General features: G+C 39.4%; 1 protein-coding gene and 1 long non-coding RNA gene across 6 annotated transcripts in view; both read left to right on the forward strand.

The window, feature by feature from the left end:
• The window catches only part of LOC130929678 (disabled homolog 1-like), a 257,976-nt gene that overhangs the window by 77,646 nt on the left and 170,584 nt on the right, over nucleotides 1-9,746 (forward strand). The gene's annotated exons all lie outside the window — the stretch shown is intronic.
• LOC130929679 (uncharacterized) lies at nucleotides 333-7,865 on the forward strand. The gene is made up of 3 exons (XR_009066939.1): nucleotides 333-626; nucleotides 926-1,394; nucleotides 1,737-7,865. It is a non-coding gene; the product is annotated as an uncharacterized LOC130929679 (long non-coding RNA).

Raw genomic sequence — 9,746 nt, forward strand, 5'->3', positions numbered from 1 at the left:
AGATGATCATGTGCAGCCATGTGTGCCTGCGACGACAACGGTTCAACCTTGGTTGCTGACGAGCACGCTGCGGTCTCGTCCAGACTGCCAGCTATAAAGTCTGTAGTCCTCTCCGAGCCTCATATCGCACGGCACTGCTCGTTATAACAAAATTCCAACCTATTGACGCCACTTTTGAGGTTGTGGTCAACTACTGCGCCGTAGCGCCACTTCATTGTTTTGAACTATTTTTTTTTAAGTCAGTCTACAGAAAACAGCAGACCAGCTTTGCGCCCTCGAGGACCCTGCCGAGGGTGCAAAGCTGGTCTGCTGTTCCACGGCCGGGACGAAAACCATACTGCTCCTCCTGAATCCGAGTTTCGACTTCCCGACGGACCCTCCTCTCCAGCACCCCTGAATTGACTTTTACCGGGGAGGCTGAGGATTACTGTCACTTTAAATGAAGACAGGTTGTAGTACCAGAAATGGCCTCTGACTTGCCATGTGACCACAAAGTCAGGAAGTTAAGTGTCATGTGACCAGAAAAAGTCAGGAAGTATAACAAGCATGGCAGCAGGACTTGTTATTGTCTCCTCTGTCAATCTAGTTGAATCTGCAACCATCTTATGCTTTTGATAGCATCGTCGGTACGTATTTGATTTCTAAGATGTCATTTTGCATATATAGATCATTATTTGTGGTAAATTTAGTTATTGTGGAATATTATGTGAGAATTTATTTTGTCATTGTGCCTGATGGTTGTAGCGTTCGAATTAGCCAGTTAAAGAGAATAAATACAAGTGATAATAATTAACAAAGACAATTAATAGTATAAATACATGTTTAAATAGCAGTTAAAAAGCAGGTTGGTTTATTTCATTCACAAATTCAGTGCATTTACATTGTATGGGAAAAAGATATTCATTTCATTTATTGTGTGTTTCAGTTTTACTCTTTACACGATGTCAATAAACCTGTGGACAATGGAGAGCTGTCTTCAGAGTCGTGATGTCACTAAAGAGTTATCTAACTGCCAAGTAGTATCCAGCGTTCATATACCGAGGGCAGTACAGTAATGCCGAGTAGTATCCAGCGTTCATATACCGAGGGCAGTACAGTAAAAACCTGAAAGGGGACGAACCCGGAAGTGATACGTCACACCGAGAACAGCGATAGCAGCGCTCCATACGGCCGCCATACAAAGCCCTTCAAACAATGATTCAAACAGCGATATAAGCGATAGATCGAGCGCAAGGGAGGAGATCCAAGTTTTTGAAGAGTTGGAGGAAGAGGAGGAGGTTGGAATTTTATGTTGGACCTAACATGTATTAGCCGGAGGCTAATCAGGATTCAAACAATGTGCCCAGACGACCTGACATGGAATGTAGACAAGACCCATCGAGATTACAAGATTGGTAAGATATAGGCTGTTATTATTTTGATGATTGGAAGATGCATTTGCAAATAATTTTATGTTTTTGTCTGTCTGATGACATTGTTTAAAAAAGCAGTTAGCCTACTCGGTACTTGAGTATTCTTTTCATCTTTTTTTTTTTTTTCACTTATACTTGAGAGATTATTTTATGACTTTTTTTTAAAAACTTTTGTACAGTATTCCAGCCATGTACTTGTATATTTTGTTTTCATAAACACCAGAATTATTGATTGATTGGTATAGCAATACACTTGTTCAATTAAATTTCTGCTCATGGTGTCATTGCTCAGTATTTTACTTTTTTTTTTTTTTTTAATTTCAGGTGTACTTGTGGTAATTGCCAGCAAATGCCTACAGCAGTTGAATGTGTTTGCTGCCATGAAATTGAAGAAGTAGTGGCTGTACGTCGACAAGGAGAGGAACACTTCAATCAGGTGCTTGACTGCATCACCGACCATCCTGGACTCAATGCTGTGTGCCTAGACCCATATGGATTCAAGGTGGCATGGATGACCTACAAGCAGCAGTACAAAGGCAAGGCATTTGATGGGCCACAGGTTGCCAAGTATATGCATATTGTCTACAGACAATTGATGCGCTGGTGCTGGAAGTTTCTTGGTCCCAGCATGTGCAGTGTCTTGTATCAGGGCACATTTTCCACCACCAGGAGAAGAGGAGTCAGCTGTATTCAAAGAGTTTTGTGTTTCACAGAGAAATGTTCCAGAACTGTGATTTGGACTGGTTTTAGAGTGGTTAATGTGGACATGGTGTCTATTATAACAAAATATTGTAATAAAAATAAACAAATGAGGACAACTGAATACACGGAATGTGATTCTTTATTTGCTGAGGAATCTAGTATGGTCTTCGGCAATAACAATTGACTTGTCCGGTCTGTTCACTGCTCCTGTAAGAAATTATCTCCACATATCACTTATCTCCCAGACCGCCCCCCCTCTTTGCTTGGCTATCCGGCCCCTCACATGGTATTAGCCGGAATTACAACTAGCTAACGATAGCTCCAACATATTCATAGTTAGAGTAGGCGATTAATGTATTTCTTGTTATTTGTGCTTTTTCTGTCTCTCTCTCCCTCTTTTCTTTTGTTCCCCCATAACCCCTTCCTGTTCGCCGATTTCTTCTAATAAACGAGGGACGTTGAATGATCTCAGTGGATGTATGTAATTCTCCTATGTTATACATCAAAACTGTTCAGATCATTCGGACAATCAGATCCCCATTCTCTGTGTCAAGCAGCTGAACGGGACAGGTTAAAAAAAAAAAAAAAAACAGTGGTGATAAAGTAGTACCTGAGGTATTTGTGAAAAAAATAATTTAATGATCAGGCTTCAATTGTCCATTTAAGGGGGGGGGTTACAAATTTTGGCTGAGGCAGTAAACAGTCCGAAATAATTTGTATCCCCTTTGTCTAGAAAAAAAAAAAGATTTTTTTTCATAATAACAGTGGTGATAGAGTGGTAATTTTCACTGAAGTACTTGTAAAATAAATCATTTGATGGTCGGGCTTCATCTGTCCATTTGAGGAAGAGGGATACAAATTCTGTCAGAGCAATGTCCAGTCTGAAATAACAGAGGACCCCCCCCCCACACACACACACACACACACACATTACTTATGAGTTAGGTCGACTTAAACAATTAATTAAAGCCGGAAAAGAACCACAGTTGTATATTTTGGAAATCGATGTTGATTAAATTGGAGAAACTTCATACAGGGCTTCAATGACAGTAATAACAATTATAGGTCATCCTATGAGTAAAACAGTAAAACAATGCTTTTTGTTATGTTCAGTGTGTATGTTACGTTATACGGCAGAAAAAAAAAGTTTTTTTGACGGATGGGCCATGTTTTATAACCTTGTAAATAACTACGTCGCCAAAACACAAAAATCAAGCAAATCAGTGCAACACAGTTGCTCCGCCTTCCCTAAATGCATGCGCGCTCCCGCGGTGAACGGATAGAATTTTTGACGGGGGTTACTACATTGGCAGGACACCGTCACTGCTATGTGTGGGGTGGGCGGGTGTGTAAATATTCTTGCGTGCGGAAGCATAACCCACTCTAAGCTTCCTGCGCCAAAATAAAAGCACGTATCACAAAACAAAAGTCAACATTAAAAAAAAAAAAAAAAAACAGACACAGGCGTCGTAGAAGTCGAAATCACGTAAATCGGGTCCGTCATAACCCGGGAATACCTGTATACTTTATGCACAAAAGAAGGATATACCAATTACATAGATAGTATAAGCAGATAGTTGCTTCCTGGTCACATCTGCAGCCAGCTCCCGCCTTTTTATCCCTTGTTGGCTCAAATATGTGTGTACAATCCATAATTTAACCCTCACAAGAATAGTATATTGCCTGTTAAAGTGTGAGTCTTTGTTGCTGAGGCTTATGAAAGTTATTTTGCGCGCGAGGCAGATGGCAGGGACAGATTTTCCCTCCTCAAACAACATCCATTCGACATCCTATTCCTTACCACTGCTTAAATTATGAGGTAAGAATGGAAGCATAATGACTGTTGTCAGTTAAATCCACTGCAGAGATTAACAATTGAGTGCAGCGTAAATATATTAAGAAAGTGGGGCACAGAAAGGTTCACTGCTCCAATTATGAATAGCCAGCGGCACAGTGATGCTTTAACGTAAAGAGACAAGCAGACACCAGTACATGCTCACAGGGGGTCAAAGATTAAACTTTCTCAATGCCAGTAACCCCTACAAAATAATCTTTGTTGCCAAGACCTAATATCTGAAGGGACATTTATGACACTCCATCTGCTTCCATGTGTCCCTTCGCGTCCCCATTCTAATTTGGAAATAGCTTCAATGAGAGACAAGGGCGTAGGTTTGCATAAGGGCGTTAGGGACTACCAACTTTTCAGTATGCTCAAAATGCCCCCACCAATTTTTAAGCAACGTTATTTGCATTTCTAATGAGTTAAGTTTGATTGGTAATTTTAGATTGTCTTCCCATTTATTGTAAGCTTAGAATTGACCCTAGCATTACTTAGTGAATTATTTTCATTATGTGAATGTGCTGGTCCAATTTTTCCCCCTTCAAACGCACGTTTAATTGGCTGATTGCTTGACCCCCGGCAACCCGCCCCCCCCCCCCCCCACACACACACAGCCCCGACAGAAATCAAACATGTCGACAAGAGGAGGGATATTAGAATTTTTTTTTTCGGCCAGCAGCAGCAGTCACTGTAATTAATGTAAAAAGACATCTATGTTGTGGAGGTGGGAAACACACCACTAAGGCCATGACTACATGTAGCAGGGTATCTCGCGAAAAGAAAAACCTTAACTTACCTTCATTACGGTTTGACCTATCATCCAGACGCACACGCACATTTTGGGCATTAAAAAAGATGTTTTTTTAAAAAATTTTAATGAAGATTTGCGAAATCTGTGTTTGATGCGTCGTCATGTGAATATTACTAAACGGAGTTTTGTATTTTTTTAACAGTCGAAACGTCACTGCCTGCGATTTAAAATGTTCAAACGTCGTATATGCGACCCGTGTTTACATTTAGAGACTGTGCTTATGCTCACAGAGGATTTGGAATTTTACAACATCACATCTGCATTGCGAATTGATTAAAGACAAATACAATGCACATATATAAACACATAAGCAGACGTGTGCGGTAGCAACCTGTGCTAATGATTCATGAAGATCTCAGAAGGCAAGGGCTAAACGAACAAAATACGATCGGCGAAGTATTTATTTATTTATTTATTTTAATATGACAGAACATTTGCCCAGTACCAACATTTAGGTGATTAGTTGATTTTTTTCTTTTTTATCCCAGATAATTGCTTTAGAGGTTGTTTTAATTACCTGACATGTTTTGGCGAACACTTCCCCATTCATCAGAGTCACTGTTGTTGGTGTGACGCGTCTTTATCAGCTGATGGATGAAGGCATGACTTGCCTGTCAGATTGACAGGCGAGTCACGCCCTCTGCTGACTATTCACTCTTCCAGGATGCTGGGCTAGGTAGTAGAGAGCATGTAAGTCCCTGTTGATGGTCCTCGGGCCCTGCTTGCGGATCTCAATGGCCTCCCTGATCCAGCGCTGATGTTTTTTTTTTTTCTTCGGTGCGGATGACTCTAGCCTTTTCCCAGTCCATAGTTGTGTGGTTTTCCCTTTTTCAGTGATCGGTGATGGCTCCTGTTGTGCTTGTTCTTTTATTGACCTTATTTGTCTTATTGTTGTTGTCTCCTTCTCACACTCCTTCTTGTGTTCTGTTTCTCTTGTAATAAAACTCGTCCCTGTCTCCCCGATATATGATTTATTGCATGATTTGCATGGAATTTCATATATGGAGTAACATTTGTTTTCTGGGTGGATTTTGTCCTTTGGATGGACCAATATCTGGCGGAGTGTTGTGTGTAGTTTGACCGATGTGTTTATGTTGTATTTTTCATGACTCCTTGAATACGTTCCGTGACTCCTCTCACATACGGCAACGTCACCACTTCTCTGTGTTCTTGTTTTCTTTCCCCCGTGTTGTGTTTTTCTTTTTTTTAACCTGTCCAACACCTTTTTATATTGCCCACTGTGAATATTGACACATTTTTAGTGCATGTTGTTTTTTTCCTCCTGTGTTCTGTCATCCGTGATTATTGTCATACGTTCATGTAATGTTCTGACTACTGACAGTTTGTGGATAGTGGGGTGTTCAGATGTCAATAAGAGGTATTGGTCGATGTGTGTGGGTTTCCTGTGTACTTTTATTTTGGTGTCCCCGTTGTCTGTGTGATGTACGTTTATGTCCAGAAAAGGACTGATCTGTTTCCCTTTCATAGGTGAATTCAATGCTGCCGGTGGTGTCTATGGTTTTGAGGTGGTCCGTGAGTCGTTCTGTATGTCCTGTTTTTTTTACTTTTTACTGACAGGTGAGTCATGCCTTCATCCATTGGCTGATAAAGACGCGTCACACCAACATCAATGACTCCCTGATGAAGGCGAAAGTGCTCGCCAAAACATGTCAGATATTTCAACAACTTAAAACAATTGTCTGGGATAAAAGAAAAATTCAACTAATCTATAAGTTTAAACAAAATGAACTCAACATTTACAACATTTAAGTGAGTGTTACGGACACTTCAATACCGACGCAGATTTGAAATTGAATATTAAAATGAATACACAGTTTGAGTGTATGAGTGGGTAAAATAATTGACGTCTATGGTTCTAATATTGACTTTGTCAATAATAACACACAGCAGTTATTCAGGAGAAGAAAGAAATACAAAAACATAAATGATAAAAAAAAAAAAAGGGCAAATATATTTGTATAGCACAATTCAACGCAAGGCTATTCAAAGTGCTTTACATCACATGAGAATCCACGGGCAGAGATGAAATGATTCGTAAAAATCACATTAAATCAAAAGAAAGTTAAAACAAAGACAACTGAAAAAGGGAATAAAATTATAAATAAAAATCACATTAAAACATGAATAGTTAAACTAATAATAGTTGAAATCAGAAATGGGAATAAAAGTAAAAAAAAAAGTATAAAAAGCAATTAGCTTGAAATTTGAAATATATAGATAAACAAAAGTGTTTTTAGCCCTGATTTAAAGGAGGTAACAGTTTGAGCACACTTCCGATTTTGAGGTAACTTGTTCCAGAGGTGAGGAGCATAATACCTGAATGCTGCCTCACCCTGCTTGGTTCTTGTTCTTGGAACATACAGGCAGGGGTGCTGCCAGGGATTTTTGGCCCCATGAAAAGATATCAATTTGGGCCCCACCAAAAGTGCCCGGACACACACACACATTTAGAGTATCAACTATGTAATTTCCTGCATTTTCTGCATTAATTTAAAATGAAAATATATTTATGTAAACATACAGCGTATAGAGCAGACCCGGCTGCAGAAAGAAGTTACAGGGGGGCATTACATTTTTTAGGGGGGGCACACTTCGTCAACGTAAATTTAGTCTGAACAGTGGCGTTATTACCCGTACATTACTACATCAGTGCACTGAAACATTTTCTGTCACTGAAGTCACAAGTCGTAGTTCATCGTAAAATCATTAAGACAAACGAAAACATACCTGTCAACCCGAGGCCTTTGGCAATCTTACAAATAGTGACGTATGCCCTTACAAATAGGTGACTAATCTTACAACCTTGTATATAGCGTGCAATACGAAACAAACATAAAACTCAATTTTTAAAATAATATGAATTTATTGGTAATATTGTAACATATAACCTGGTGCAATCAAAGAACAATCAATATCTTCAGCTACATCATGATTACTAAAATTTAACAGTAACTTTTAATATAAATGTATGTAGCACTTTTGGCAATTTCTATAAATGTCTTGATGGCTGCACTTCATGGCACTTCAGCTAGCAATTCAATTTGACTTGAAGGTAGTTCGTTACTGTGTCCAATTATAAATTAAAAAGGTCACTTGATAAAATTAACTTACCAATGCAATCTTTGAGTCAGGAAACATTTATTTGGCTAATTCTGAGAAGTGATCAGCAATAGTTGCGGGCAACTTGTGTTCGGCAACAAATTGGCAGAATGAAATCTCTGCTTTCGTCACTTTTCATTCTGCAGACTTCATCTTTATGACCAGTGTTGTTAATCTTACTTTGAAAAAGTAATTAGTTACAAATTACTTCTCTCAAAAAGTAACTGAGTTAGTTACCTGAAGGTAAGAGTAATTACTTGGCAAAGTAACTGGTGTTACCTTTATGTTTTTTTTTCTTCATTTAAAAATAACCCAAAACATAGTAACCTTTGCTATGTTTGGAAATCGTTTAATGTTGTGAATCAACTGTTAAAGTTGTTAAAATTGCTACCGTTTTTGCATTAGTTTCCTTCTGTCTACTTTCGAAATGTTAAAGTTTTAAAACGGTTTCATCATTTAAACATAGATTCAAGTCAAGATTTGCCAATTTAGGAGTATTTTAGATGAAAAGTTACTTAAGTTCTCAAGGAAGGTTAACTACAACAGAGCCTCTTTGAGATGTCTACTGCTTCAAAATGACGGCTATTTATTAACACTGCCGTCTGTCATTTCGCATGTAGTTCTATAAGCATTTGATATCTAGACGTAGATTGTAGGCTGTCGGCTACAGTTAGGAAATATTGGAGCCACCTGGCCTAGCATCGCGTTTGCTACAGAGTCACAACACTCTTCTCTATTAGTGTCTTTGACTTTTCTCGTGTCATTCAACCAACGTAGTAACGCAAAACTTTTTGGTGCATTGTCTTGTTGCCGAAACGGTGACAAAATCTGAACAGAGAAAAAGATAACGTAATGCATGAAAAACGTACAGATTTTGAGCGTACGGCGTACACTTTTAAAATTCAATGCTCACTTGTACAAATTACGCCGAAACCGTACAACTTGACAGGTATGCGAAAAACAATGGTGCAGTTATGTATGCATTTATTCAACTAAAGTGCTCCAGCGTAAACATACCATATCCACTGATAAACATGAGCACCCAATGGCCGGCTACTCGGCCCGCCTCCCTTATCTGTGATTGGCTAGAAATTGCCTTCATTTGCTGCTCAGATTGGTTGAATTATATGACGACAGATCAAGATAGGATGAATAGGGGGTTCGTCCTCTCCGTGTGTTTTCGTGGAAGATTAACAAAAATTACACAGTACAGTCTAATCGCGCAAGGGCGGGCACAGCAGTCTCTCAGGGCGGGCCCGGCTCACTAATGCCCGCCCATGCCGCCATGCGGTCTGAGCTAAGATAACAGGTTCATTTTCAGCACTATACTGACACAAGACACCAACCTTACTTTGTGAAGTACTTTGTCACATCCTGTTGGCCTTTTCTACCCATCTCCTGTTTTGCTTTCTTTTCTTACCTCTTTTGAAAACCCGATTTTTGTTTTGAAAACATTTCTGCACTACCGCGCTCTGCGCGCTTCGAGTCATTGACTGGTGTAAGAGCGCATCTCTATTTGCTGCTCCCGTTTTGATCGAAGGAAAGGCGGACCAAACCATTTCATGAAAATACGAGGGTTTGGGGTGGTGGTGGCTGGCAATACTTATGCTCTCTGGGTGTTTACTTTTTGCCAAAAACAAAACAAGAAAACAAAACCCTTCGTTTTATTCCTGTTAAAATTATAATGATGAATATTTAAATTTGCAAACGATTAACTAATGTTCTAATTTTCTTTGTGGGCCCCCATCAGGGCATGGGCCTCTGTAATCAGTCTTACTTTTCCCCCCTATACGGCGCCCCTGCATATAGGAGACCGGTTTCAGATGACATTAAGGGTCTGGATGCTTCATAGGGATCTAAC

Source organism: Corythoichthys intestinalis, chromosome 14 (assembly GCF_030265065.1).
Source record: "Corythoichthys intestinalis isolate RoL2023-P3 chromosome 14, ASM3026506v1, whole genome shotgun sequence".
Classification (NCBI taxonomy): Eukaryota; Metazoa; Chordata; class Actinopteri; order Syngnathiformes; family Syngnathidae; genus Corythoichthys; species Corythoichthys intestinalis.